This window comes from Rousettus aegyptiacus, unplaced genomic scaffold (assembly GCF_014176215.1).
Source record: "Rousettus aegyptiacus isolate mRouAeg1 unplaced genomic scaffold, mRouAeg1.p scaffold_m13_p_13, whole genome shotgun sequence".
Classification (NCBI taxonomy): domain Eukaryota; kingdom Metazoa; phylum Chordata; class Mammalia; order Chiroptera; family Pteropodidae; genus Rousettus; species Rousettus aegyptiacus.
This window is the reverse complement of record NW_023416288.1, coordinates 22,279,342-22,296,311: the sequence shown is the minus strand read 5'-3', so window position 1 is coordinate 22,296,311 and position 16,970 is coordinate 22,279,342.

The window sequence follows — 16,970 nt, the reverse complement described above, 5'->3', positions numbered from 1 at the left end:
TGTCCTTTGTCTTTGAGGAACTGTGAAAAAAAATAAAGATATATTTCTTGGAAGCAAAGGGAAATGGACAGCTAGTATTTACTAAGCATATTTTCTGTGTCAAATTACAAAATGTTATATTGTCTTTGTCCTGTTCAATCCTCTCTTATTCCTCCCCTTAAGAGCAGTAGTAATCACCATTTTAGAGATGAATAAACTGAGGATCAGAAATTAACTTATGTATCCATAATCACTGTGCTAGATATAAACCTATTTATGTATAATTCTAAGACATACGCTTTTTCTAAATTTCTGTTAAGGTACTCAAAGTCATAGTCCAATGTAGTGTTAAAAAAAATCAAGTATTGTAAATAAATATTCCATAACCAAGTAAAATCTTTGTCATGCAGATGAGAGAACTACATAGTCATATAATTTAAACCTAAAAACCCACTCTGGCTTGAATTATGGTGAAAAGTAATTATTACTCTGTATCTAGGAAACAGGGATCTATTTCAATCACCTTCTGTTTTTTAATGGATTCTAGCTCTTTGTTATATATTTTTAATATTACCTAGCAAATGCAACACTGTAGACTCCACTCAAAACATGGCTAGGATCTATTCCTAACCATTTGAATTATAGTTTTAACAGAAATGCAAACAAAATATGCATGAAAGTTAAGAGAAATCAACGTTACCAAAGAAGCAAAGCTCTTAGTTTACCAGGGATAACTTTGTTTATATATTTTTCTTGCCTTGAAATAGCATTAAACATTTAATTTTTATGTTATTTATTTTTTTTTATTTTTTAGACAAGGCAACCCTTGGTTGGCCTCACAGATTGCAAGGACCTTGACAGCTTACAATACCTTATTTTTTAAATTTTTTACGCATAACAATACCTGGTCTTCCTAGGTGGTCTCCAACCCAAGTACTAACCAGGTCCAACCCAACTTAGCTTCTGAGATCAGATGGGATTGGGCTTGTTCAGGGTAGCATGGCTGTAGACAGTATTAAATATTTTCAAAATGACTAAATATAGGTAAACTTAAAAAAAAAGGTTGCGGGATTTGAATTTAATGATTAGGTGACATTTGTAAAGTAGGAATTTCTTGAAAAAAAAACATTTATAACAGTGATAATGCCAATTTAATACTGTATGAACTGCATACGTTCATTTGCTAGAAATTCAGGTGTCTTTTTGTTTCTTCCTTCTGAAATCTTTCCTTTTCCTAGAGTGTCTTTCTATATATATACTACATTGTGTGTTGAAGAAATTAATTCATGGTGATTTGATTTGGTCATTTAGCACAAGAGCAACTGTCCATGTTGTCTTGTCATTTCAGATATCTAGATTAGACTACTAAGAATCAAATCTTCATTTCAGAATGAAAATAAAAGGAGGAAGTTGGTGTTTCCTATTATACCTTCTTAAAGTACTTAGCCACGTAGGCATTTTTAGAAGAAATATTTAATAATTATTAAGGCTACCATTCAGTTCTATTCACCACCACCATTTTAAGTGATAAGTCACTGACCCTGACTCAAAATCTTCAATTAATTTCAATAAAAATTCTGAGCATGTACTTAATACCAAGATCAAGGGGGGTGGATTCTGTTCTCATTTCACAGCATCTTCTTCTGCTACCCCAGCAATCATTTCCCCAAGAGACAACCACTAAATAGAATGAAATAATTGTTGTGAAAGGTTGCTTTGCATCAACTTCATTTTTAACTACTAATCAGAGGAACCTAATTAGATGTGCTATTTTCTTATTCCTCAATTTTTGAAAGTAGAGCCTTAAAAAGAATTCTTTTTTACTTTTCCAATTATCAAGTCTGGTTTTAGTGCAGATATAAAATTTGAGTGTTGATTTTCCCGACATCTCAAACTAAAATTTAAGGTGAAAAGAAAAAAAAACTATTAGAAACTTAGTTATTTGTAATAAAATTTTGCTATCTCTACTTACTAGATTGCTTTAGAACTAAAGCTTTGAAACCTGTCACAGGTTTTAGAAATAAAATTGCTTGAGTAGCTGAGGAGAACTGTATTAAAATGCAAATTTCCAGCTGTTAATATTTCTTCAAAAACCAATAATCCCTGAAGGCCACCAATATGTCATAATACTTAATGGAAAAATATCCCTTAGGCAGAATGGCCTTTCTAAGTTGACTTTTGATTAAACTTAAAATATTATATGGTAAAAAAAATTAAAATAAAAAAAGAAACATAAATATAGGACTCAACTAAAATGTCATCTAGTATGCAACTAAATGGGAGGGGGAGATACATCATATCACTAATTTGTGAGTAATAAATATATCCTAAAGATTAATCAAGTAATAATTGGTAATATAAAATATATACCTCTTCCAAAACAACCTAATGCTTATTTATGTTGACTTATGTGTATGCAAGTACGTTCCATTTTGGAACTAATAAGAGAATTATTTTTGGCAACATACACTCATTAGAAAAAAATGACAAAAACTAGACATAAGAATTAAATATCTATACTTTTAAATAAGATTTCTATTGGTATTAAAATGCATAAAATTGAGTTTTGCGAAGGTTCGTTGCTGTAATACTATGAGATTTGCAAGAAATGAGACCTAATTTTTTTCTAGTATTTTTATAAAAAAGTTAAAGTTCAGAGAAGTTAGAAAAATTACATATTACAATCTATATATCTCCCACTTAGTTTCTACAAATAATATTTTTATACTGCTTTGTTACATACCTAAGCATTTGTTTACTATAATGAGGGATTCTTAGTCCAGACAGATTGGTCCTGAGTTGGTAAGGGTCTAGCCAATTTGCTAGTTAACTAACTGAGTAGTTAAAAAGGGAAAGACTCACACTGACATGAAATTTTCAAAAATTCACATTTGAAGTAGTTATATTAGAAAAGTATAAGGTAATTCCATGAAATCCGTGATCCGAATGCATCTGTGACTCTATTTAAAAAGAATAGCCCAAATAATGCAGACAAATAGAATCATTCTTTAAAAACACCTTTGAATTTCTGCAACTCTAGATCAGGGATTTTCTTTTAGTTTTTTAATATTTTTGGTTGAGAAATTAAGTCATCCAATTCACTAATCTTCAATTCAACAAAGATAAATACCTCTAAAATTTGTCCTGTCATCCAAAGTGCTTTCTGTCATATCAATTGCCATTGTTTTGCTCCAATGTGTTACTCACCTATCAACTAGTAGCAACAAGGTGAACGAGTTATAAACGGGAGTATGTGTGCTTGTTTGTGTGTATTGATCAATGAAAACCCATATCTCCACTATGTGTTAGACAACCTCACAGGTGCAGCTGATTTTAAGTGGTCCCAGATTGCAAGTAAATGGCAAGTTAGTATGTAACAAATCATGATTTAGATCTGAAAAATTCTAATTAAATAAGGCGCGAATGGTGTTTACAAGTCTTTACAAAAATTCTATAAAGAATTAAAACTTTTTATTTCACTTAATATTAAATTTTGTCAAATTAACAAGCATTATTCTGAAACTCCAAATTTACTTAATGCTAAATAGAATGATCTTTAAAACCCGGCACTTCTAACTATCCCTTCTTCCATCTATGTTTTTTTTTTTTTTTTAACAAATTTAGAGTTTCGTATGCCTCACAATAAGAGAATGACAAATGAAATGAGAAAAATAAATCAGAAGCCATACCACCTTTTATATTTATATGTCTAACAATGGGTCCTTAAAAAATAAGTTAGAATTAATATTAGAAAGACTTTTAATTTACCAGGATCACTTGGAGAAAATACATATTAAATAAAATAATTTGCTCTAGAATAATCCCCAGTTTCTAAGATGAAAAGCCTTGTGAATATTAGATCTATGCTTTCTCATGACTTTTCAACATGAAAACACTGTTAATTGTTAAATAAATCAAAATACAAATAAGTGCTTGTGTAGGAAATTAAAGCATAAAAAACACTGCATACTATATATGCTTAAGTAAAATGTAATTAATTAACAAAGTCCAATGAACTACTTTCAATGTCCCAAACTAATGGGGGTAGTTCCATGGAGTTGAGAGAATTATTATAACAATTGTTTAAAAATTCCATATCTCTGACCATAAACTCATCACTATTTTTAGTAAATCTGATTGAGCTATCTGACACTAGTCTTCTTCCCAGTCTACTATTAAATATATTGCTGACACAACTTTCCCATTTCTGATTTATTTCAAAAAATGGAAAGAACCCTTAAAACAATTCCTGAAAACAAGTTCCCTTTTCATGGATTTAGAGTTGACATTACATTTACAGTCTGGGTTCCTTAGAAAATCAGATTATTGCAAAGCTACAAGAAATGCATTTTAAATATAAAGGCAAGGATAGGTTAAAAGCAAATGGTGGAATAAGGTATAATATGCAAATAGTAACCATAAGAAAAACCGATATGTCTCAATTAGTATCAAAGTAGATTCCAAGACAAAGAATATTAAAGGAGAGTAAGAGGGACATTATATAATGTTAAAAGGAAATATCAACAGGAAAGCAAACATTCTAAACATGCATACATTTAATAACAAAGCATAAAAATTAGTAAAGCAAAAACTAAAAGAACACATCGCTAAACAGTTGTTTTAAAAACCTAATTGGAATAAACTCTTTTTTTTTTTTTTCAGTCAACATGAACCATTCTCACAAACAGACTAAAGGCCAATCCATAAATAGATCTTTAAAAATGTCAAATAACTGATTTCTTATAAAATTTATTCTCTGATCATAATGTAATTAAAATAGATATCAATAAATATTAGATACCTAATAAAATTTAACAATAAATTTAACATTAAAAGATAGTCATTTTTTAAAGTACAATATACCAAGACCAATTCATAAAAAAAAAAAAAGAAACAGAAAACAGCTCGATAGTTATTAAAGATATTCAATTTGTAATTTTCAAAAGTCCCCAAAAGGAGAAAATTAGTAACTTTACAGTGGATAAATCTGGAAAACATGACCTGAACCAACTGACCAAGGTTAGCAGTGAGGCATGCTGATATCATTAATCTCCTGTTATGAAGTGAGAATCTACTTCACTTCTGTGATACCCTTACCCCAAATTCGGAACACATATCTAATCATAAAATAACAGATGACAAAGCAAAATTGAGGGGCATTCAGTAAAACACCTGACCAGTACTTCCTGAAAGTGTCAAGGTTATTAAAAAAAAAGAAAGGCTGAGATTGTGTCACAGATTGGAAGAGGCCAAGGAGCCATGACGCTTAGTGCAACATGGTATCCAAAACTGAACCCATGAAAAGAAATAGGACACTGCTGAACAAACTGAAGAAATCTGAATAAACTTTACAATTTAACTGAAAGTCTGTTACTGTTAATTTCTCAGATTTGATAAAGGCATCCTAAATATCTAATATGTTATAAAAGGAAAGCTGGGTTAAAGGTATACAAGAACTCCATTTTATCTATGTAATTCTTCTATAAATCAAACTTATTTCAAAATTAAAAGTTTTTAAAATTATCTCTCTCCCTATCCTTCCCTCCACCTTTCCTGTCCACCCAGGTCCAAAAGGTTTTACTAGTGAGTTCTATTAAACATTAAAGGAAGAATTAGTATTAATTTATACAAACATTTTAGAAAATAGAGTATGAAAGAACAATTACTAAATCTTACTTGAAACTAGAATACAATACCAAAACCTAACAAAGAGTTTACAAGAAAAACACAGACTGATAGCCCTCATAACCACACATCTAAAACTGCTCAACAAAAAAAGTTAGCAATGTATATAAAACTGCTAATATATCAAAACCCAGTACATTCATTCCCAGGTTACAAGTTTAGAATAACATTTGAAACTGATTAGCAGAATAAGAGATGAGAATAACATTTAACAACATTTAAAACTAATTAATTCAGTGACAGAAACTTTCAGAAAACTAGCAATACAATGAAACATCAACTTGATTTACAAAGGCAACTATGAAAAAACTACAGCTAGAACTACACTTGGTGGTGAAATCCTGAAGGCTTTCTTGATAAGATCAATAGTGTGGCAAAATGTCCACTCTTTCACTACTTCTATGTGATATACTAGAAATTCTAGCCAGTGCCCTAAGTAAAAAAAAATGATGGAGAGAGACAGGAGGATGGGAGAAGGGGAAGAGGGAGAAAGGGGGGGGGGGGAGAGAGAGAAGAAAAAAGAAAAGAAAAAAAAAGAAAAGAGAGAGAAAAGAAAGAGAGGAAAGAAAGAAAGAAAAAGAAAGAAAGAAAGAAAGAAAGAAAGAAAGAAAGAAAGAAAGAAAGAAAGAAAGAAAGAAAGAAAGAAAGAAAGAGAGATATGTCTCTGCATTTGTCTCATGTTTTCTTTTTCATCTATTCCTTTTTTCCTTCCTTCTCTTATGTGTATAATATTCTCTAGCATACAATTTTAATTCCTATTTTTGTTCTAGGTGTTTTGCATATTTATAGGGTCTTCAGCAGTATCCTGAATGTGTTTTGAATATATTGAGGATATTATCTGCTTCTTATTCCCCAAAATAAATAGGAAAACTAGAAAAGTGCAGTAGCACACAAAGCTGAAGTAGTATAGATTTTTTAGTAAGAAATTTATGAAGAATATTGAGTACAATCAGGATTGTCAGTTTATTTATGATTTTAGGGTGAATTTATGATATCTAAGTACTCCTAGCTTTGTCATTCAGTTACTCCTCCTGCCATTTAATTATTTTTAATTATATCATGACATACATATTAGAAATTGACAAAAGGCCCCCCAAAAGCAAGGAAACTCCATAGGTTTTCAAAGAGTACCTAGGATGCCATCCTCTACCCAAAAACCATGGGCTTCTTATCTCTGAATGAAATCATGGCTAAAGAGTTTAGAAATAATGGGATAAAATAAAGAAAGAATAGAAAGTGAATTTTCGTTTTTTCTTTAGAAGTCTTGTAGCTAACTCAGGCCCACTAGTTCTTTCCATGTATTAGAGATGCTTAATTATTTGAAGATTATATTTATATTTGGGGCTCCCTTTTTCCTGAGTAGAGGTCTTTTTTTTACATATTGTGATGTCTCACCTCCAAATAAGGACTTAGAAAATAATCATCTAATCAAATTTTAAAGATGTCTAAATATCTAGGACTATTTCCTTTATTTTAAGTGACAAAATTGGTCCATTAATTGCTCTAATATATGCGCAGTAGTTGATATGATTCTTCATTATGCGCAGGCTATCATAATGAGTAAGCACATCATACAATCTTTATACAATTTTCTAATGCCAGAAATATACCGAATTTCCCCCAACAGACCTCTAAAATTATAATGCAATCCACTATGAAAATCCTAAAGTTGCTTTCATAGTTTTGTGCTGCCAGCTGAGTTGCTGATTTTTCAGCTCTCTCTTATAAAATATTTCTTTTTTTTCTCCTATTTCTGATCCTCTACCTTGCTGGGAAGGCTCATGCCTGGAGGGATTCTTTAGTCCCAAACTAATTGGCAAAATCCTCCTGGGAAGACAGATTTCTAGCATTTTAACATTTCAGACTATGTCTGTGATCTTGCCTATATAAGGGCTGTTGGACATAAGCAACTCCATGTTCAGTTTGTCAAACAGCATAATTAATGTGAAGCTAAATTTTATTGTTATATTTTTCTTGGAGCCCTCCTGGTGCTTGCATATTAACATCAGAGTGAATTTCATTATTTTTCTGAGTTTATTATTATTACGTTCAGAACACTTAATCTTTTTTCTATATTCAAACTAGAATACCATTCTTTTATTTTCCAAATTGTTCTCGAAGAGATTATGTACCCTCGAAAGAAGTCGTATTGAAACCTAGAGAAAGGGATAAAGTCTGTTTTTTTTCCTAAGTAATTCAATTTTCTTATGCATATTTGCTCTGTCTGAAGATTTTTTTCCCCCTTCTTTTCTTCTCATTCCATTCTTGGTGACACCTAGCTCAAAAAAAAATTATATCAAAGAAAGGAAAAATAAACAGATATATATCAAAATAAGTGTGCTCCAATATTTACATGAGTGTGACCCCCATCCCCTCCCCCTTGTATCATTGGTTACCATGTAAATCACGCAAAACAGCTCACGCTTTTAAAGCTTCGACAGGTTCTCAGGTGCAAAGTATGATTACAGAGTAATAATAATGATCTTCGTCAACATCAATCTGGACTGGAATCAAGACTCATTGAGGTGCTTGAGACCTCATGGTATCCCTTTTTTGTAAATTAATTTATTTTCCACTTATAGCTGATATACACTATTATATTAGTTTCAGGTGTACAACATGAGATACTTTTAGATATCTAAAGATAATGTCTCTTCGTTAGGTTATGCTTCTGGAAAAGTACCCAGAAACCTCTAAACTGCAGTACACAGAAGCTTAAAAAAAAAAAAAACAACAAAAAACAAAAAAAAACAAACAAAAAAAACAAAAAACCTCCAGAAGGTATAACTGCTTAATATGTAAGTTCCAATTTCCACATGGGGGATATTACTGGCAAACATGGGCCCAATACTTGTCTCGGACACTAACAAAAAAAAATTAATTAAAACAAAAATTTTTAATTACAGTTGACATACAATATTATATTAGTTTCAGGTGTACAACATAGTGATTAGACATTTATATAATTTATGAAGTGATCACCCAGATAGGTCTAGTACACATCTGACACCATACATAGTTATTACAATATTATTGACTATATTTCTTATGTTATACTTTATATTCCCATGACAATTTTATAAGTAATATTTTGAACTTCTTAATCGCATCCCCTTTTTAACCCTTCCCCCAACCCCTCCTGTCTGGCAACCATCAAAATGCTCTCTGCATTTTCTGTATTTATGAGTTTGTTTCTATTTTATTTATTTTGTTCTTTAGATTCCACGTATGAGATAATATGGCATTTTCCATTGTTTTTAATATTCTCTCAGTTCTTGTTTATGGTCCTCTTTTTAGTGTTCCACAATTTTTTTTTTTTTTTGCAGGAAAGAAGTTTATATTACAAAGTATGTCAAAGTGACATTCTATGTAATTATAAATCTGTATCTGATCCAAATTGAATTTGTAGCTAAGCTCATTATACTAAGTAATCAACAGGTCAATGCTGCTAGATTTAGTAAGGTGACTAAAGTGACATGTGTTCCAAAACAAAACAAAGGCTTGTTTCCATAAAACTTATTTATAGAATCTTAACACCAGAAATAAAACCCCTGAAAACAACTCATCCCTTATTTTATAATAAATAAACTGCAGTTTAACAAAGGTTCTCAAAAATCATTTTAAGAAACTGTCATAGAAGCTCAATCTCCAAAAAATCTTATTTTATAAATTGTATTTTCTTTGAAAATGATTTAGCATTACTAGAACACAAAACTTATTTAAAATTAAGTTGGTATTAATTTATGTTAACCTAGCACAATTCAAATCTTCCAAACCATATTGTAGAGTTAATAAATTCTGGATTTCATATTAAAAGTCTCCAAATTTCATTTTAATTTATAAAATTATATTAACAATTTAAACACTTAGAAAAACTACAGTACTCTAGGCCTATAAAATAAATAGGGTTTCGAAATCACTTTCAATTCTATGCATTTATATATAATAAATATGCACATATAAATGTGTATACACGGCTAAATTAATAGAGATATGATAGTTCTACAGCAAAGTCTATTTCACAATCAATCTCTGCTTTTTAGAGATTGATTGAGTTTCTGCAAAAATAATCCATATAATTTTATGATGACATCATTATCCCTAGAATTATTTACCCTTATATTGAGTAGGGGCTATAAGAAAGAAGTAAAATAAATTTATGTTGTGAAAATAAAGCAATTCACAGCTAGAGGAGCCTATGTTCATTTTATATTAGACATGTCTGAAAAAGGCTGGTAAATATTGCAAACTGCCTAAATATCATTTTATTCAAAGTAATCTATCATAAAAAATAAAGAGATCATTTCATGATAAGAAATTTTACTGGTGTGACTGAGAAGCAAATATTATCAATCATTTACTCCAGACTTAGGTCATTAAAAAGAAGAAGAAAATCATTGAACTATTGTTGCTTGAGATAATACTGCTTGAAATTAAGGGATAGCCAGTTTTCATTTTTGTCATTTTCAGAAAGCAATGTTATTTGAACAACAAAAAAAATCTTTTTAAGCACTCTTCATGCAGCAAAGAACTACTATAATTTTAAAATTTCCAGTTACTCATCTCTGTGGCTGTATCTTTATCTAATACCAAAGTCTGGCTGCCCAAGAAAAACAAAAATCATCTGTCTAGACATCGTGCTGATTTATTACTTCATGAGGTTTAATCGGTTTCCCCTGCCCCCACCCCAATAGCTTAATTTTTTAAACAGAACTGCTTCTCAGTAATTGTTCTAAAATACAATTCATCAGTAGTTGCAGCTTATTTATTTCTCAATAAAGGGAATTTTAATAAGAAAATAAGAGTTCTGTGCTTTTATGTAGTTGCATGGCAAATAGTGCTGGCCAGAAAATTCACCACTAACACTCATACTGCTAATCTCCCAAACTACTGGGTGTGCAACACAAAAGGAAGTGAAGAGGAGCACTAAGGATTCATGTTGGTGAGTTCTCTTCAAATTGTTTTTTGTTTCCTTGTTCTCTCCTGCAGTGCAAAGGAGGCAGTGTAAAATAATAGGAGAACCAGGCGGGGGGCTAAGAATCTTGTCTTTCACTGCAATTAGATATGTGGTTACCACACAGTCAAAATGATATTGGTGTTATAGGGATGTACAGCAAGTAGATTAAAATAGACTTGAACAAAGAAGTGGTTTCAGGGGTGAAGAAACAAGGTTCTTTATCTAAGGACGTAAGTCTCTAACTCTAGGAACATGCCCTAATAATTTAGACATGTCCCCAGTGATCTAATTTCACAGTTCCTCAATACCTGTAAATATGCATTCTACTAAACGAAATTATTCTGAAATGCAACATGGAAGTGGCTAGGAAAGAAAGGGATCAACAAATAACATTAAATAAGTGGGACTCCAGAATTACACAGTTCTGTGAAGTAAGCCAATTCCTTGGACCTTGAACAATACTGTTGGTCACTGGCCCAGAAGTTATGTAAATTTCATTTCCATAATTGATCTGGTCATTTTTAGTGCTTCTGATGAGACTTGTACACTTTAACTTACAAATCATCTGACTGCTGAGTTTAAAAGTTAGCATCTCAGTACCATAGCCATACTGACTCTGAGAACAAGAAGCCCTTAAGTATTTTTGTATGTTCCAGGCAGAAGGTAGCCAGTTCTTGAAAGCTAAAGATTGAGTGGTTATCTTCTCTCTTGTTCCAGTGACTCCAAATGGAATGTTAAAAGTGCAACAATTAACAATATCATGGGTGCTCAGCATCTCCTAATCTACCTAATGTATCTTCTTCTCAATTATCCAGAGCGATAGACCAAGTAAAAGAAAAATAAATTAAGATAACTGATCATCACAATATTAGCCTACATTTAAAAAAAAAAATTTCACACAGCACTTGAGAGCATGAAGACAGGAGAATCCAGAGAGCGAAAGTTTCAGCAGCAACATAAATCCAAACTAGTTGTTGACCCAGGTTAAGAGACACAGGAGAAAGATTATCAAGAGGAAGCTGAATTCCCAAAGAACTTCCTGATGTCAGGAGTATATGCATTATTTTTAATGTTTCAGAATATATAAATTTGGATTTCCTCTGGAGTGCAACATAGGCAATGGTGTACATCTAAGTAGATGTTACTTCATTTTATTTTACCTCAAATGACTACACTGAAAAGTATACAGGTTTGCAGGATGAACAGAATGAGTCTGAATATAAGTTCTTCTGTATTCATCGTCTTGAACAAATTATTTCTCCTCTCTGAGCCATTTGCTTTTAAAATTTATAAAATAAAGTATTTAATGTCCACTTCATAGTGCTGTTTTTGAAGATTAAATGAGATCATTTGTGTTAAATATTGAGTAACTGTTCAATAATCTATATTCTACTTGCACAGTTTAAAATTAATATTAATGGGATGATGACAGAGGCAGCAATATTTGAAATTGTGCCCCAATTTTCCCTACGATCTTGGCTTTTAATAAAAAAAGCAGTTATTAAAAAACCATGATTGTCCGTCCTCAAAGATAGGGGCCAGTATCTATAAAGACGAGCCTACTCCCAATTGTATTAAGGTACATTCTAACACTAACCTCTGTGTACCTTCTAAGATCTTTTATGAGACAGTTTAGCTCATAAATGCATAACACAAGAGAATTTTTTTCAAATAAACAACCTAACTTAACACATCAAGAAATTAGAAAAAGAAGAAAAAAATTAAGCACAAAGTTAGCAGAAGGAAGGAAATAATAAAGATTAGAGCGGAAATAAATGAAATAGCAACCAGAAAAACAATAGAAAATATCAACAAAACTAAGAGTTGGTTCTTGAAAAGATACGCAAAATTGACAAATCTTTAGCTAGACTAACCAAGAAAAAAAGAGGAAGACTCAAATAAATAAAATTATAAGTGAAAGAGGAGACATTATAACTGATACCACAAAAATACAAGGATCACAAGAGATGACTATGAACAATTACCTGCCAATAAATTGGATAACTTAGAAAAATAGACAAATTGCTAGAAAACAACTAACCACAACTGTGTCATGAGGAAATAGAACATCTGAACAGACAATTAAGGAGTAAGAAGATTGAATTAGTGATCAAAAAATACCAAGGGCCAGATAGATGGTTGCACTGGTGAATTCTACCAAATATTTAAAGAAGAATTAATACCAATCCTTTTCAGATGCCTTCGAAAAATACAAGAAGAGAAAACACACCCAAACTTATTTCACTAGGCCAGCATTACCCTGATACTAAAGCCAGATAAGAACACTTCAAGAAAAGAAACTTACAGGGAGATATCCATATGCAAACGAATGAAACTGGACTCTTATTTTTTACACCACTCACAAGGATTAACGCAAAACAGATTAAAGATTTAAATGTAAGACCTGAAACCATAAAAGTCCTAGAAGAAATCATAAGGAGAAAGCTCCTCAACATGAGTTTCGACAACAAAAGCTAAAATCAACAAATGGGACGACATCATACTAAAACACTTTTTCTGCACAGAAAAAGAAACAATCAACAAAATGAAAAGGCAACCTATGGAATAGTGGAACATATTAGAAAATCTTATACTTGATAAAGAGTTAATATCCAAAATATATTAGTAACTCATATAACTCAATAGGAAAAAATAAATAAATAAAAAATAAATAAACAAAAATAAATAATCCAATTCAATAATGGGGAAAGACCTGAATAGACGTTTTTCAAAAGAAGACATAACAAATAGCCACAGGTATAAAAAAAGATGCTCAACATTACTAATGATAAGGAAAATGCAAAATTCAAATCAAAACTATGATGAGCTATCACCTCACAACTTTTAGAATGGCTATTATCTAAAAGACAAAAGATAATAAGTGTTGATGAGGTTGCAGAGAAAAAGGAATCCTTGTGAAATTTCATGGGAATGTAAATTGGTACAGATGCTTTAAAAAACAGTATGATAGTTGCTCAAAATATTAAAAATAGAAGTGCCATATGATTCAGCAATTTTACTTCTGGATATATAGCCAAAAGAGACAAGTCACTCTTGAAGAGATATCTGTGTCCCCATGTTTATTGCAACTTTACTCACAATAGCCAAGATATGAAAATAATTTAAATGTTCACCAACAGATAAATGGATAAAGACAATGTGGGATATACATATATAATGGAATATTATTCAGCCATTAAAAAGAAGAAAATCTTGCCATTTGTGACAACATGGATGAACTCTGAGGACATTTTAACAAGTGAAATAAGTCAGACAGAGGAAGATAAATACTGTGTTATCTCACTGATATGTGGAATCTAAAAAAGTTGAACTCAAGGAAATAGTAGATTGGTAGTTTCCAGGGTATGGGGCGGTGGGGAGGAGGGAAGGAAAGGAGATGTAGTCAAAGTGTACAAACTTTCAATTATAAAATAAATCAGTTCTAGAGATCTACTGTACAGAATGGTGACTATAATTAATATTTATTGTATACTTGAAATTTGCTAAGAGACCAGATCTTAAGTGTTCTCACTATACATATACATATGCGCATGCACACACACACACACACACACACACACACACACACACTCACACAAATGTAACTAAGGTGATGAATGTGGTTAATAACTTTGTTGTGATAATCATTTCAAAATATGTATTTATCAAATCATCACACTGTACATCTTAAATTTACACAGCTATCTGTCAATTATATCTCAATAAATCTGGAGAAAAATACATGTCTGTTATTTAAATTAATTCCATGGCCCTATGTATAACTGGCTGAAGATTAACATCCCATTTATCGCAGACTCAGTTCATTTACCACCCAGATGTGGTCGGCTGTTCCCGTACTGGCCACTTGATTAATAGCAGGTCCTGGCCATCACCACCCTGTCTTCGTTACTGTCACCCTAGCCTGTCCAAGCCTCTTTACAATATGCAGAAATTAATGCACTTCCTATAAGGTTATTCACTATTCTTACAAAAAAAAAATAACTTAGGCTCAGCTCATATCCTAATGAATTCATTTTTCTACCACCACATTCTTTTTAATTATAAAACACTGACTTAAGAAAAAAAAGGAAACACTATGTTCATTTGCTATCATATCCCTTACTTTAAAATATATTTTGATTTTTAAAATGTGAATTATTGTAAAAGTATCTATGATGAAATTATTTCAATATTTTTATTTTATTTTTTCACCCTTTTCCTTTTTCCTAATTCTTTAACACTACTATGTTTTCAGAACTATGTATGGGTTCAGAACTATTTGAAAATCCTGAGAACATGCACAACAGCACTAAAGGTCTAAAAGAAGCTACACAATGAATAGCTGTGCAGTGAAATTTACAAAAATGTGCACTGACATTTTACGATAAGGCCAAATTGTACTTTTTTTAAAAAAAGGTACAATAACTAGGGAATATTAAATAATCTGAATCTCATTCTGCCTGTCTCACACTTGAACTTCCTTCTCATTATCTCAAGTGAATTATTTTGTGAACTTTTGTCAGGTTCACTCAAGCTCTGCTAATGTTTTACCAATGTTTTGATTCAATGCAGCAGATATTTGATCTTTTCTCACATTTTCAAACACCTATTTGAGCTGCATGGGATTTGTTTCCATTGCTTTTCCTAGAATGTGCCTGAGTTTGGGTAGTAAAAATCAGGCAGTTGTTCACCCTCTTGATCATCCCATTAATGTAGAGAAGAAAAGGGTATAGATGATTTAAATTATGGCTAATACCAAAGATGCATACATCTAATTTTATAAAGTAGTTTAAAATATAGTCAAACACAATGAAGATGGCCTTCTGTAAATTTTCTTCAAATAAAATGACCAAATTCAGCATGATCTAACTTAATCTGACTTACCCAATACATTTAATGGCACTCCCCTCAGTTTCTCTGCATTCATTCTTCGAAGATGCAGCGTATCATCCCTCCTGTAAGTTCTTGGACATATTTTTCTTCTGCTGGAATGTTGTTTCTATTCCTCCCTTTCATGTATTAATTTCTTCTCCTCTTTCAAAGTTCAAACCAAACAATAATTTCTCAGTGTTATCTTTCTGTGGCTGTACATTAGTTAGGTTCTCCAGCGAAACAGAACCAAAAGGATATGTATATATTGAAAGACATTTATTTTAAGGAATCGGCTCACACAATGGTGGGGGATGCCAAGTCCAAACTTTGTAAGACAGTCTGGCAGGCTAAGTACCCAGTGAAGAGTTGCTATGTGGTCTTGAGTTCAAAGGCTGCCTAGAGGTGGAACTCTTTCTTCCTTGGAAACCTCTGTCTTTTTCTCTTAGGATCAACTGATTGGATGGGACCCACCCACACCAGATTTTACTCAAAGTCTACTGATTTAAAGGTTAATTTCATCTAAAGAACACCTTCACAGCAACACATAGATTAGTGTTTGACTAAATATTGGGTACTGTGTCCTAGCCAAGTTAACACATAAGATTAATCATCACAGACTGACAATTTTCCATTCATAATTTGGCCAAGGTCCCATTACAAGTTTCTATTCCTAACATTATTTTTCTTTGTAACACCTACAATAATTATAATTCAATGACCCATTATGTAATTATAAACAGTGACTGACCTACAATTTTTCAACTTGACAATAGTACAAAAATAATACAAGTTCAGTAGAAACCATACTTTGAATTTTGAATTTTGATCTTTTCCTGGGCTAGAGATATGTGGTATGATACTCTTTCATGATGCTGGGTAGCAGGAGGGAACTGCAGCTCTCAGTAGGCTCATGATCACAAAAGTAAACAACTGAAATTCTATAATATACTGTGTTGCCAGCATTTTTTTTATATTATGTTTTCTGTTTCAGCATCTCATTATGTCTACAAAATGTCTATCTGTGTCTCCTGCTCCTGGTGAGAAGAGGAAGGCAACCATGCTTGAGTTAAATTCAAGATAACTGCCCAACTCTAGGCTAATATAAGTTTTCTAAACACATTTAAGGTAGGCTAAGCTAAGCTATCATGTTTGGTAGATTAGGTGTATTAAATGCATTTTGACTTACGATGTTTTCATCTTGAAATGTGTTTATTGGAATGTAACCCCATTGCAATGTGAGGAGCATCTGTACTTGTGCAATGTATTCTTTCATCTCTGGATTGCTATGTCCATTAAATTAAAAATCCTATTTGTCAGTTATTTCACATCTATGAATAAATCCCCACTACACATTTAATCATTTACTCAATAAATTTTATAGTATCCCCTCTTAGTAATAGGCACTAGGGACTTAACAATAAAAAAGACATAGTCTCTACTTTCTTGCAGTGTAATAAGAAAGATACATGAGTAAATA